The following is a 15,827-nucleotide window of genomic DNA, read 5'->3' as shown; positions in this document are numbered from 1 at the left end:
GTGACTCCATCATTTCCAATTAATATTCATATAAGAAAGTATGGAACCGCATCCTTCAAGAATTATCCTAAGCAGTTCCAAAGGAAGAAGAATGATCAGATCAGTATGCAGATACGCTTTGATCCCAAATCGGTTCAAGACTCAACCGAGTTCAGTTGGGTGCAACAAAGTTTCACTCACCGAGTTGTATCTACCGAGCGAGGTCAGTTCATGACCTTACCAATTTAGGTTAGTACATCAATACTTTTTTTTGATTGCCAAGTTGATAGTATCTACCGAGCAAGTGGATGACAACCTGTCATTTCATCTACCATCATACCAAGCATTTATGATGAATGTTTCATCAAAAAGGGCAAATTTGATCTCATTCTTCACTACGAACTTTGAGCTAAGTTATCTTCTGCGATTCCAGAGCAAGCTTTAAGCAATTTCGAGTGACTTTTTCAAAAAGAGTGAAGAATCTATTCAGAATTTCTTTTCACCTACCGAGCAACAATGGCATCCGAAAGTAGCAGCTCCAAGACAAAAAGAGGCTTAGAAATGCTAGTTAAAGGTGTGGAATGGAAGGCACCGAAATTCAAATTGGTACCAGCAATTACAGAATCACTCGACCCTAACGGTGCTCAGTCTCGAATTCCTTCAAAGGTACTCTGTGTAAATGACATTTGCTCTCATTTCAAATGTTCCATTCAAGAGCTTGGAAACCTAGAAATTGATAATGCCCTAGGTGAAATGAGCGTAGATGGGAATTTAAAACCCGAGCATAAGCATCTTGAAACAAAAGGGTTAACCCACATTTCACATTTGCCAAGAAATCTTCAAATTAAATGGGTTAGGTATGTACTCAATCAGGTTCACAACGGGCAATTGGGGTTAGAGCAACCAATGCTTATCACAAAGAAAATGATTAACAAAATTACTGGCCTTCCCATATTGAGCAAAGCTAAGACTACCAAAACCCTAGGTCGAGAAGAATTGCAAAGGCTAACCCAGGTAGAATGGGATGGTAGAGGACTTAAGCTCAATACATTAATAGATGATGAATTAAGATTTGGTATTCATGTCATTGCTCACAAAATTTACAGTTCCAGCCGACCAAACAGTGTACCTTGCAAAGCAGTAGATTTAGCATACAAGATAGTAAAGAAGAATGTTGAGTTTGATCTATCTAAATTGCTTTTGTCTCAATTTAATAAAAATATGGAAAGCATAAGGACTTCAAAGAACAATTCCTGCAAATTCAGTTCACTTTTGATCTATCTATTTTTCTATGTTCAAAAGTCTTTTCCATCAAAAGGATCAGTAGTATGGAAAAAGAATATTCCCATTCTCTATCAAATAAATGAGTTTATAGAAGAGTTAGGTGAAAATTTTGACATTTTTTTGGATAATTACTTTGAAGATTTTAAGGAAAGAATGAACAATAGGTTTCAGATTCCACTAAAACTGGTTGATGAATATAAAGAAGATGTATGCTTTATGGTAGATTGTGACAAGGTATACATATAGGCAGTCAGGCCCCGAGTTGCATGGGTGAAACCTCTTCCTTATGAAATTAATATTGATGAAACTAAAGACATCATAGAAGCACTGGTGAATGAACTAGCAGATCCAAAGCAACCAGTATTTGGAACTTTTGATGAAGCTAAAGCCAGAATTGAACTTTCAATCAAAATCCCTTAGGTCGTCAGCAAAGGAAAGAGGAAGATTGCAAAGTTAAAAATAGAACTCGGTCCTCTGATGATTACTAAAGGGAGATGAGAAGATGGTGAAGAAGAAGAGGAAATTGAGTCAAAAAAAGAAGAGGAGCCTCAACGGAAGAAAGGTAAGGTGATTATCACCAAACCTAAAATGCAAGCCACTACAGTCTTCTCCAGAAGAACAAGATAGGGGAAGAAGGAACCTATATTTGTCAAGCCTCCACTCACATTTGAGGCAAGGTTGAAGCAATTAGAAGAAGGTACTAGCTTCACAAACTTCAAAGCATTGAAGTTTGAGACAAGAACAGAATAGGAGAAAATACAGATTGAAGAATTGGTTTTGAATAAAATGGGGAGATGGAAATACTCTCCTGAAGAGATTGCCTCTCAGATCCCTAAAGAACTACTAGAGAGGTTGCAACCAAGATGGGAAATTGCAACCAAAACTGTCAAAGATATCTTTGAACAAACCCTAAAAAATCTCCCACCGAGTCTCATTGATGCAGAAGCAAAGAAATCACTGAAAGATCATGAAGGTAACATGATGATTAGATTTCACACTTGTTTGATACTTATCAAAGACATTGAGCATGTTGTCAATGATGCAACAAACATGTGGAAACATCTCTATCATCTACATAAACCTAGTGAGGATATTTTTGAAATCAAGGACAATGACAGCAGTGATGATGATATTGAAGATGTTCCAGGGGATCTGCACTCAATGATGATGAATGTTGAGGAAGAATTCAAGGAAGATGAAATGGAGGAAGAAGATAAGGAAGATGAAATAGAGGAAGAAGAAGCTAATCAAGCTAAGGAGGAAGATGATCCTGTAAAAATTGCAGCCAAAGTTATTGCATCTCTTCCTCACTCTCCACCTAAAGAAGCTACATCAACTATGGAGATAGCCTCTACTAGTGAGATTGTGTGCACAACAACCTCATCAATTTCTCAATCTTCATATGTCTCCTCTCAGCTCTGGGCACCATCTATGCAAGTGTCTACCACTTCATTAACCAACCTGCAGCCATCCTCATTGACCGAGGCATCATCAGCTACAACAGTAAGTTCATCAGGCATATCAACTTCTACTGCAGAGTGTTCAGTAAGTATATCCACTAGTACTTCAATTTTGACAACATCATCCACTCCAATTTTTGCATCTGTTAGTTCTCCCATACCAACCTGTACATCAATCTTGGGAAGAACATCAATTTTTCATATTGTTAGAACTTCTCTCAGTTTTCCTCTAGCTAGTCCTATTCCAATTTTGTCAGCTAGTCCAGCCTCATCAACTATTGTTTCAGACTCAAAGGGAAAAGGTGAAGTCACTGCAGGAAAAGTACATAATTTCCAACAAGGCAGTGGATGAGGAAATAGACTTGGATAAGAACATTATCATTCCTAAGATAGATCTGGATAATGCATCAGTTGATGAAATGAGAATGGTCAGTCAGCTATTAGACCAGAAGGCAAGGCAAAAACAACTGAGGCATGAGAGAGACCAAGAATATAGTATCATTGAAAGTGCTAAGAACATTCTAACAGAGGCTATAGGTGTTGAAGTAGATTCTACTCAACACATTTTGAATCAGTTAGAAGAGGCTATATATAAATTCAATGAGGATACCTCCGGCCAAGAAAAATTGATTGAAAAAGCAGAGAAGAAATTTGATAATAAGGTGCTTGAGCACATTGCTCAGCATATTGTATTAAAACAGGTAGAACTGTCTACAATTTTGAGTAATTTTGAACATTCTTTTAATAATGTAACTTCACTTTTTGGAAAACTTTGTGATGTTACCAAGTATACTAAGGAAATAAAAGAAAAGTTGAATAAAATTGATGAGGATATGAAGGTCAGTGCACAAATGTTGCAGCTTGACCATAGTTCAAGTTCATCCCATCATCTCAGAATAAGATTTTTTTCAGAGAAACAAGCAGAATTGTTGAGAGAGGAAGCAAGGATCAGGTGTACTCTGATTGACATCCAAAATATGATCCTTCCTGTCATGGACACAATGCAAAAGCACATTGCCCATTCCAAAACATTGATTCATGACAAAAACTTCTCAATTGTCAATCATATGATTGAACTTTCTGCAGAAGTTCAAATAGTACTCTCCACCAGCAAACTTTTGCAAGAAAATAGGGATAAGACATTGGCTCTTATTCTCAAGGTACATTCTGAGTTTATCTCCCATTTTGGACTCTCTGTGTAAATATATATAGTTTAATTTGGCATTATTGTCAAAAAGGGGGAGATAGCTCTTGGAGATAAAATTGTGGTAATGACTTGTAAATACTATGCATATTGTATGGGGGAGATACATGTAAGAAATATATGTGTAATAAGACTTGCAAAGATCAATTTTGAAAATTTAAGACTGTATGTCTATTTTTGCACATAATTATTTTTGTCACTAATGCCAAAGGGGGAGATTTTTGGCATAAAGTTATTTGCCATTAGTGACAACACTCATCATATAGTTCAAACCGAGCACTGGCAACACAGTTCAAACCGAGCACTGGCAACACAGTTCAAACTGAGCACTAGCAATACAGTTCAAACTAAGCGTCAAAGACACAGTGTTAACTGAGTGAAGTTTCACTCAGTGTTGACTGAGCAAGGAAGCACTCAGTGTTGACTGAGTGAGGAAGTACTCAGTATTGACTGAGTGAGGAAACACTCAGTATTGACTGAGTAAGGAAGCACTCAGTGATAACCAAGCTCAGAAGGTTATCGAAGAAGTTTTTCTACCGAGTGACACTATATCTACCGAGTCACCAATGGTTACCAAGTCCCAGGAAATGTTGTATGACTAGTATGAACCGAGCCCCTACCTCTACCGAGTGCATGACGATGCCGAGTAACGTAGTGGATGTCGAGTATCAGAAGGTCATCAAGTCTGTCTGAAGAACTCGAGTTTTTTTTACCATTTGGCCAACTCAGTTATATTTTGTTTACTTGTGTTTGGCCGACCTTGCATGAATAATTATTTGAATGGTATATATACAATTGACACATTCAAAAAAGGATATATAGAGAATATATTGCAAAAAGGTGATATAGATATTTCAAGAAGACATACAAGATATCTGGATGATAGTGCGAATTCATCAGCAGAAAAGAATACTCAGCAAGGTCCATCAGGAGCAAAAATGATTTCATCAATCACAAAAGGTGATCTACAATAAAGAACTCAGTCAAGTTGTAAGTTGATCTGTTGGTTCATCCTAACAGGTGAATCATTTTTGTAAATCCTTTAACAGGGTAGACTTAACCGTCTTTATACAAATCTCCTAACAGAGTGCATACTTATAAAGTATGTTTGTAAATCCTCTAACAAGGTGGATCTAGCAATCCTCTGTGCTCCTAACAGGGCAGATCACCAAAAGTGATCATTGTAAGCCTTAACCGACCAACTTCATACTACAGTAACGAAGCTTTGTGGGTATCATCCCCACCCCAGTTTTACTTTCTATTTTGGAAGGTTTCTGGGTCACCAAATCTCTGTGCATATATGGTTTTAATGTTTAACAGTTTTTATGCAGTAGGATAGATGAGTAAATGTTGTGTATGGTTAACTTAAAAAATTTATTGTTACTGATTCACCCCTCCCCTCTCAGTAACCTATTATATCTTGAATATTTCCAACAACTAATGTCTGCTAGCCTCATGGACTGGACAAACTAGATGAGTTCCACCAGCACATCAACAACTTGACTCCTTGTATTTCTTTCACCGTAGAGCTTGAGTCTAGCAACCAATTGCCTTTCCTTGATGTTCTGCTCATCAAGAAGCTGAATGGCTCCCTTGGTTGTCAGGTGTTTAGAAAGGCCACCCATACTGACATGTACTTACACCCATCCTCACATCACCATCCTAGCCATAAAATTGGCACTCTTAAGACCCTGGCTTTGAGAGCCCATAGGATTTGTGATGATGATCATCTAAACCTTGAGCTCAACCATTTTCGCCAAGTCTTTAGGCTTAATGGCTATTCTTCCAGGCAAATGTCAAGGGCCCTCAACCAAGCTAGGTCCCTCCACCTTGCCTCCTCGAGTCCTAACACTTCTCTTCTCCCCCCTTGTGTTTTGCATGCCTCCCTCCCTTTTGTGGAAGACATTTCCCAAAAAATTGCCAAGATCCTGTCTAAAAATGGTTTGCGTGTAGCTTTCAAACCCCTCTCCAAGCTTAGGAATCGTGTCCCACCAATCAAAGACCCCAAAGAGATGTATTCCAACTCAAGTGTCTACAAAGTGGTCTGCTCTTGTGGCACACCCTATATTGGTGAAACAAGCTGCTCTTTCCACACGCGTATCAAAGAGCATGTGGCAGACATCAGGCACGATAGGGTTCACAAATTGGCCCTAGCTAAACATTCCTTTTCTTCCAAACACCAAAAATGTTTGGAGAACATGCAAATCATTTCCTTTGAGGACAATTATTTCAAAAGAAAGCTCAAAGAAGCCATTGAAATTAATAACCACCCCATCAACCTCAATCGGGATGATGGATGGCTTCTCAACCCCTCGTGGCATCCTATGTTGACCTGTAGGGATATATAACCTCGATTTGATGGTTAATCTCTCTCTCTCTCTCTCTCTCTCTCTCTCTCTCTCTCTCTCTCTCTCTCTCTCTCTCTCTCTCTCTCTCTCTCTCTCTCCCCATTCCTTCTTGCTTGGTTTCTCTCCCTTGCCTTGTTTCTTGTCCTCTCTACCCCTCTCCTCTCCATAGATGCCTCACCCCCTTCCCCCTAGGGTGGCATCTCTAGTGTCATTGTGATTCTTCCCCTCTTCTCCTCTTTCTTTCTTGTCTTGTTTGTGTTCTTCTTGTCGTGGTTGGTGTGGTTCCCCCCTTTTCTCCCTTTCTACCTTTTTCTTTCTTCGTCTTTTTCCTTTCTCTTGTCTTTACTTTGGTTCTTGCTTGGGTCCTCTTAGTTGGATTTGTTGCGCCCTCCTCCTCATTGTTTCACCTTTTTCGTTGCTCTTTCATCTTAGGTTCTTCTGTTGGAGTTCTTCCTTTTGGTTTTACTCTCTTTTCTTTTCATCTTTTTCAGTTGCTTTCCCACTTGCTTGTACATTTGTGTGTGTGTATATATATATATATATATATATATATATATATATATATATATATATATATATATATATATATATATATATATATATTTGTGGTTTTAGTTGTCCACAAATTTTTTTCATATTTATATACTCTTTCGTGTATATTTATATACATACATATAATATAACAATATATAATATATACTCATATATATATATATATATATATATATATATTAATGAGTATAGATTATATATTGTTATATAATAGATACAGATATATATATTATATATTGTTACAATATATATAGATATATATATTACATATATATAGATATATATATTACATATATATAAATATATACTATATATATATATATATATAATTTTTCTCTGCATATATATATAAATATAAAATAAGTATTCGCATATGTTATTTGCATATGGGCGATACAATATATATAAGTACATGTTATATATATATATATATATGTAATGTATACTTTTGTAGTATGTTTAGATATTAGTATATATTATATTTCCTTTATGCTCTCATATATATAATATATTCACAATATATATTACATATATATTAGTATATATACATGTATAATATATACTGGTGTGTATATATATATATTAGTATATATTATATCGGATATATACTTACATGTATGTAATTTATATATTACATTTATAAATATATAGATTATTTATATAGGTATTAGATTTACACTTATATATATATATATATATATATATATATATATATATATATATATATATATATATATATATATATATATATATATATATATATATATATATAAGTATATATGCATAATATAACAATTACTTGTATATATATCAATACAAGCTTATATTGTATACCTACATATATACATGTATATATATATATACTTTTGTAGTATGTTTAGACATTAGTATATATTATATTTCCTTTATGCTCTCATATATGTAATATATACAATATATATTACATATATATTAGTATATATACATGTATAATATATACTAGTGTATGTGTGTGTGTGTGTATATATATATATATATAGGATATATACTTACATGTATGTAATTTATATATTACATATATAAGTATATAGATTATTTATATAGGTATTAGATTTGCACTTTTATATATATATATATATATATATATATATATATATATATATATATATATATATATGCCATACGTTGGCTTTGCCTAGGTTTAGATTGTTTTTCTTTCTTTCTTTCTTTCCTTTTATCCCCTTCTATTAACCTTATCACTTGCATTCGTGTGGTGCCTTCCTGGTTAGTTTGCCCCTCGCTTTAGTTTTTAGTTTATTATCTTTTTATAAATATTCATTAACTTTGTTTTCTTCCTTTTGTGCTTTTATTTTGTATGAATGTTGTTATCTTTGGTTTATTCCTCCCCCTATTTTAGTTTTTATTTTATTATTTTGTCTCACTTTGGGAGATGTGCAATCCCTATCCTCCTGATCTCCTTTACTTGGTGAACCTACGCTAAATCTACAACTTACATTGTTTTGCACCTCTTGCTCTCTCATCCTGATGATGGATCACGTACTATGATTCAAAATGTTGATGGAAAAATATTCACACAATCTAATCCAGAAACTCAGTATAACGATATGATATGATATTCAATGTGAAAGTACACTAGGAGTGCATGTATAGAAAGGCCTCTGGAATGCTTCTAGAATTATGGTGTAGCACAAAAAAGCCATTATATTAAAGTTTACAAGAGTATGTGCACAAGAGTAAGTGTGATGATAATCAAGATAAGTCTACAAAGGTGTAGCACACAAAATCTAAATTTTAATTACTTTTACATGATTATCCTCCATTAAGCACACGAGTAAGTGCAATGATGAGAGGATAAGTCTACAAAGGTGTAGGACAAAAAATAGTGTTGTAGACACCATGTGCTGAATTAAAGTTGCTTACTCCAGTGTTGTCAACATGAAAACTCATAAGAGTATGCAAACTCCTAAGTGTCTCAACTAAGAAATAATAAAATAATACATTGACCTAAGTAAACTCAAGTAAAGTGTAAATAGTAAATACTTATTTAGACAAACAAAAAGATAAGAAGACGTGTAATATTATGGTAGTAATTTTAGAGATACCCAATTCACCATTAGAAAACTTGATGAAGGAAAAGATGAGAATTCATCTTAAAAGATGAAAACATGTCTAAAAGAAAAAAAATTCGAGGGAAACCAATCTCCCAAGCCTTTGGGTCATTTCCCTATGCTATCACCAAGACATAACCCAATCAGGTTATGAAAATGAAAAAGCACATTCAAAACCTGATCAGGTTTTGAAGAAGTAAAATTTACTTGTTCAAAACTTGATCAAGTTTTGAAGGACTAAAAGTAGGCTTTACTCTGAAGGCCATAACTTTCACATATAGAGTCTGATTGACTCCATTAAAAATGTTTTGGAAAGATATTGAAGAGATCCATAACATGATGTAAATAAATAAATCCTACATTATCAAAATTTTACTTTCCATCAATTTGAATTAGGCATAGTCTAAAATATGTAGTAATTATTTTCCAAATGTGTAATCAATAGGTCAACACAAATGCTAACATGTTTGTAATTCTTTCTCTCAAACACACATAAACACACTCATTCACTAACTAAATAAGTCCTAAGACATCTCTATTACTAACTCTTAACCTCTCCCATTATTTAACTAATTCCTAGTTCTCCCCTCTCTCTATCTAACTTGTTACCCTTAAGCATTGTCTCTCTCTGAGTAATCCCTAAGCCATCTCTCTCACTAACCCCTAAACTCTCTCTATCTCTCACTCTCTCTCTCTCCCCATCTTATCCCCCTCTCTCCATCTATCCCAATCTATCCATATTTCTCACTCTCTCTGTCCATGTCCAATCCCCTCTCACTCTCTCTATCTTATCCCCTAATCTCTCTCTCTCTCTCTCTCTCTCTCTCTCTCTCTCTCTCTCTCTCTCTCTCTCTCTCTCTCTCTCTCTCTCCCTCTCCCTCTCTCCCTCTCTCTCTCTCTCTCTCTCTCTCTCTCTCTCTCTCTCTCTCTCTCTCTCTCTCTCTCTCTCTCTCCATCCTATCCCCCCTCTCTCTGCCCTAATCTATCTCTCTCATATCTCCCTCCCTCCCTCTCCCTCTCACACTTTTACTAGCCTATCCCCTCTCCCTCTTCCTATCCCCTACTCCCTCTCTCTAACCTCTTTCTAACCTCTTACCCATCTCTCTGACCTCTAACACCTAACCTCCCCTCTCTCCTTCTCCATCCCTCTCAAATTTCTAACCTACATATCTGTCTCTCTCAAACCCTTAACACCTCTCATTCTCTCTCTAACTTGTAACCCTTAAATTCTCTCTTTAACATAGAGAGAGAGATATTAGGAGCTAGTGAGAGAATGGGAGAGGTTATGAATTAGTAGGACATAGCGAGTGAGAGATATTAGGAGTTAGTGTGCACATGTGTGTGTGTGTGTGTGTGTGTGTGTGTGTGTGTGTGTGTGAGAGAGAGAGAGAGAGAGAGAGAGAGAGAGAGAGAGAGAGAGAGAGAGAGAGAGAGAGAGAGTTTAGGGGTTATTTAGAGAGAGGGAGAGGCTTAAGGATTAAAAATTAGATAGAGGGAGGTTAGGAGATACTGAAAGAATTAGTGAGGTTAGGCATGAGTTATTGAGTAAATAAGTGAGTGAGAATGTGTGTGTGTGTGTGTGTGTGCGTGTGTGTGTGTGTGTGTGTGTGTGTGTGTGTGTGTGTGTGTGTGTGTGTGTGTGTGTGTGTTTAAGGGTTAGTCAGAGGAGGGTAGGAGATATCAAGAGTTGTGTGTGTGTGTGTGAGAGAGAGATTATTAGTGAGTGAATGAGTGAGTGAGTTTGTGTGTGGGTGTGTATTTTTATGTGAGAGAGAGGTGAGAGAAAGAGAAATAGTATGATAACACTCTTGCCTACCTATTCTCTCCATGTTTGGAAAATAATGACTACCTATTTTAGACATTGAATAGAAAATAAAATATTGATATCCTAGTATTATTTAAGTTTCATTATGTTTTAGATCTCTTCAATATATTTCCAATTCATTTTGAATGGAGTCAATTACACTCTGGATGCGAAAGTTATAGCTTCTAGAGTAAAGCCTATTTTTATTTCTTCAAAACCTGATCAGGTTTCAAAACCCGATCGAGTTTTTTTCTAATGTATTTGGCCAAGCTTGGTAACCAAGCTTGACTACTTTTTCAAATTTCAAACAACCTGATCAGGTTATTCATAAGTTGATCATGTTATTAAATCTTTTTAGTATTTTTGTGTGGTGTCCACTAAATTTTACACCATCTTTGTGCACAAACCCATATATAGTCTATGTAAATGTATATTCTTTTAGGATTGAAGAGTTAAAAAAATTGAATTGAAAAGATATCTTAAAAAAAGAGTTATTAAGAGTCTTGCTTCTCATTTTACTTTAATTTTTTGTAACTCATATTTTAAAAAATAGAAACCATCATCATGTATATCTCTGCTTCGTGGGGGAAAAAACTCTTTAACATAGAAGAAATTAATTTTGTTAAACTATTCCTTTTAATAATAATCCCAATCAAAATTGACTGAAGGATATGTGGCATTAGTATTAATAGGGAAATTTAGTTGAAGAAGTGAAATAATATTAGAGAAAAAACAATACTAGAGAGAGAAAGAGAAAGTCAAGAAAGCAAACATCCTCATTAAAAAAAATAAAGATATAATACACAAAGAAAACAATCAATATGCTTAGACTAAAAAATTAGCCATAGCTTATTTTGAAGGGCACTTGAAACTACCATAGACTAAAAAATTAGCCATAGCTTATTTTGAAGGGCACTTGAAACTACCAAATAATGTACATAGTAAAGTTATCAAGTTCTCTCTTAATGAATGTTACTTATTTGAAACTTTACCTTCGTCAAGCATCAAGTGCTAGTGGATAGAATATGAAAAATGTGTTTGGATGATTCCTTTTCTTTGCTATCATCTTGAGGGCTAAATCTTGGTCTAAAAATTATTTTTCTAGACATAGTTGTGATTGTAGATATTCAATTGTAGTTTGCAAGTAGTTATAAAGTAAGAAAGACACTTCAGAAACATGAATAAAATAAATTAGTATAGACCATTATACAACAAGAGAGATAATATTACTAAGAAAATGTTTAGCCCTTTACAAGATAACCTCTTTACATAGTATCATAATTGGTTTTATTGATGCTTCCTCAGAGAATGATTTTGTAAACTTAAGGTTCACTTGAACTATAATAGAAAGGTCATTTTAAAATGGCACAGTAATTGAATTTCATTTACCTAAAACCTCTTTCATAATTATTAAAAAAAAACACATCTCTGGTCATATTGGATAATATTTTGTTTTAGATTAACATTCTAAATTTGTTCATTTTGTGTAGTAGAAAATTTGATATTTTAACTTTGTTCATTCTGTTTATAGTAATATTCAGAGTTTGATATTTTGAAGTAATTATCCATACATAAATTTGAATAGAACGTATCTTTTAAACTAAATACTCATATAATTTTGATATCAAAAATAAATATGCTATTGATTCCTCTCAAACTTGCATTGATACGGTTCTACACTAAGACAATTGTAGAGTTTGTGTTGAGCTGTCATTTTGCATGATGCTTAATTATAGGAATCCTTTCAAACTCCTCCCTTGAAAAGCTAATCTGAGATCAACTCTAAGGTTCCAGGCAATCTTGTGACCTACTGAAATCCTCTCAATTGAAGATAAATGTGTATGCTCATGAGGAGGCCTTTTCTGGTTCGAACCAATTTAGAATAAGATGTTTGATCTATTGTTTTGAAAAAGCAACCGCAAAAGAGATATTTTCAGTATTTTTTGTTTTAAGATGAATACAATTTTATCAATGCAACTATATGAATTCCTTTTTTAACCAAGTGTTAGAAAAGAAATAACAAAGAACTTGAAAGGGGAATTCCTAATGGACATAAACCATGGTAACAAAATGTCTATGAGTTAAATCATTGAAAAGATCAGGTAGGAAACCAATGAAAATAGGAGCAACACTTTCTCAATTCCACTGATGTAATAATCAATGGGCACTCAATAATAACCAAAATATGTTTCACTTCTCATCAAATCACAAGGCCACAAAAAGTGCACTCATGCGAGACAAGAAGCTATGTAGGAAAAAGAAGGTGGTATTTTTTCCAATTTAGTATGTTAATGAAAATCATTAACATGAGGAAAACACCAAAACTAAAATATTGCACAATCAAATCAACACAAAAAAACCATTGGCTCCATTATTATTTATGAACATGCATTCACAAAAATAACACACTTTGGCAAGAATAACTACACTCAACATAAAAGCACCAATAACATATATTATTGCATCAAAATAACAACCTAGAGTACATATTACATCCATGTATTTATAGGAAATTATCTCCTCTTTTTATGTTGAGAGTGAGAGCTCTTAAAATACAAAACTATGCTAAAAACTAATACAAAAAATATAATTATATACAAACTGACACTTTAAATGGTGCTAAGTAGGTCAACACCCTTGTTTATATCAATTAATAGGTACATGAGCCTTTACATGACTTAAAACAATGAAAGAAGAAGGACATAAGAAGAAGGAAGCCGCAAGAGGATCTGAGAGTCATTGGAAACTCTAAAAATGGAAGCTTGACCTTCTCTTGGCATTTCTAGGAGTTGAACTAGTGTCAAAATGCATTTTTGGTGCATGCAAAGCTCTAAATTAGCAACTGGTAGTTAACTATTAGTGCACTATTACTACTTCAAAATTGTTGGTGTACCTCTGTGAATAGCACACCTATGCACCTTAATGATAGGTTCCAAAAATCCAAAATTTTCCCAAGTATCAAAAATGAATTTATAGCTTTTGGGTTTTGTACTCCTTTATACTAGAGCAATGTTTGGATTTTTTCTCTTGAATTTCTCTATGATCTCTACTACTTGGGTAGCTTCCAACAAATCCAAAGCTGCATACTTATCTTTAACTTTTTGCCAATAGTTACTAACCTCTATATGAGTTTCTGCGAAATCCTCAATTCTAATGTCTAGTTCCAACAATATCTCTTTAGTCTTAAATGCTTGCTTAATAGCTTCATTAGTTGAAGCATCCTCAAAAGTTCTTTAGAATTTTCGGACAACTGATTGCAATGGCTTGAGCTTTATTTTTTACTCATCTTCAAAAATCTCAAGGGAAACAATGTTGTAGTACTTCTCTGCTTCCAAAATCTGCTCTTGAGTCTGGTCTCTTAACCTCTAATTATCTTCATGAAATCCTTCCATAACCTTATTTCCAACAACTATTTTCTCAATCCAATCCTTGAGTTTATCAAGCTCTTTCACTGTATACACCTCCATGAATGTACAATACCTTTGACCTTTTATTAATTTCAAAACCTGTAGGTCTTTCACCTAGGTATGTACCTCATCCATTAATCCAAAATCTTGGTTCACTATGGACACTAGTCCATACTCGACATAATATAGTGCAACATGTTCAAATTTCCCTATATTATCTATACACCCTTTTCCTCAAAATTATCATGTCATTGTTGACATGCCCCCAAAAATGGATCCATTTGAATTGTCCCCTTCTCCTTTCTCTCTAGTGTCATAAAAAGAGTGATCTTCAAATGATCTAGGTCTATTGGACCCACGATTCCATGCAAATAGCCTCTCATAATCTCATTTAGTGTCCACAACATCAATAACTCAGACTCATTTATATCCATATTCTTAAACACTTCTTTCATGCCCATAGTAATCAATGCTTTGGTAGTGTCTACCATGGGCATTCCTAATATGACCTCCTTGATTTGGTAATCTTTAGGAGTCAAATCCTTAGTGTCACTATGTTGAGGAGGGATGGCTATGTGTGCAAGCAAGTCCTGATCTTAATTCTTCATAATGAAGGCTAGTGGTTGTGCATCACCTATAGGTGGGTCAAGATTCTTGATGGCTTTTACTAGCTCTTCCATTCCCTCCTCAACAGTTACATTCAACTACCTCTTCTATCAAACCATGACCTCCCTCTTTAGCCAAGAAGGTGTAGTGCCCATTGGAGACATATATTTGACTAAAATAGGTCCCTCTTAGAAATAATAGTCTTCCAAGATAACTAAGAGAGGGGAGGTATGAATCAATTATCCAATTAAAACATTTATCAACCCTAATTATTCTTAACAATCCAATTAAAGTAAGCAACAATGATAACAAGATGCACATACACAATTACACCAGATTTGTTAACTAGGGAAACCCTTGATCGGAGGGAAAACCTCAGTGGGAATGGTGCTCACAAAGATATATATATATTCCTTGTTAGAGGATGGACCTTGTTAGGAGTCTATAAACACATTCAGTACCTAAGAGTCCTTGTTAGGAGAATTTGAATCCCAGTTAGAAATTTCCAACCCGATTAGAAGTTGTGCAAACTCTATTAGGAGTTGTAGAAGGTAGAAGAATCCACTATCCAAATAGCTTACGGGGCAAGACCTTCACTGTCAAATTGATCTCTCAACTATTCCTTGTAGAATGCTTGTTTGTATTGTGATTTAACCTCTTTTCTCTATCCTATCAATCAAACTAATCATTATCAAACCTTATAGACCAGGTCATGAACCTCAAATCCAAATATCAAACCTCAAATCTCAAAATAAAACCTCACAACAAAGTTCTCTTCAACTTCTCTCTATTCTACTTATCCTCACATATCAAGTTGTTTCTCTCTTGTTTAGCTCTTTATGCTTCTTGAAATCATTAATTCATTCATATATAAAAAATTAAGATATCCTTCCTTTATACCAAATAAATAAATAAATTCTTTGAGTCATCTATTACACTTTCTCAATTAATTATTATAGCACCTCATTAAGAACCCGTTATACATAGTGATAACATTAATCTATCACCTTGTAACTTAAATAACTTTCCATACATGTAATATTATGATAAGTGAGATTAACAACATCATCTCCAA

General features: G+C 34.4%; 1 pseudogene; it reads left to right on the top strand.

Moving 5' to 3' along the window:
- Positions 1-495: 495 nt before the first annotated feature.
- Positions 496-15,827, top strand: part of LOC149574830 (coniferyl alcohol acyltransferase-like) — a 40,938-nt pseudogene continuing 25,606 nt past the window's right edge.

Source organism: Cupressus sempervirens, chromosome 2 (assembly GCF_028749045.1).
Source record: "Cupressus sempervirens isolate cs-2001-9-10 chromosome 2, ASM2874904v1, whole genome shotgun sequence".
In the NCBI taxonomy this organism is placed as follows: Eukaryota; Viridiplantae; Streptophyta; class Pinopsida; order Cupressales; family Cupressaceae; genus Cupressus; species Cupressus sempervirens.
Note: the sequence above shows the minus strand (reverse complement) of the source record. Positions and strands in the feature narration are given on the sequence as shown.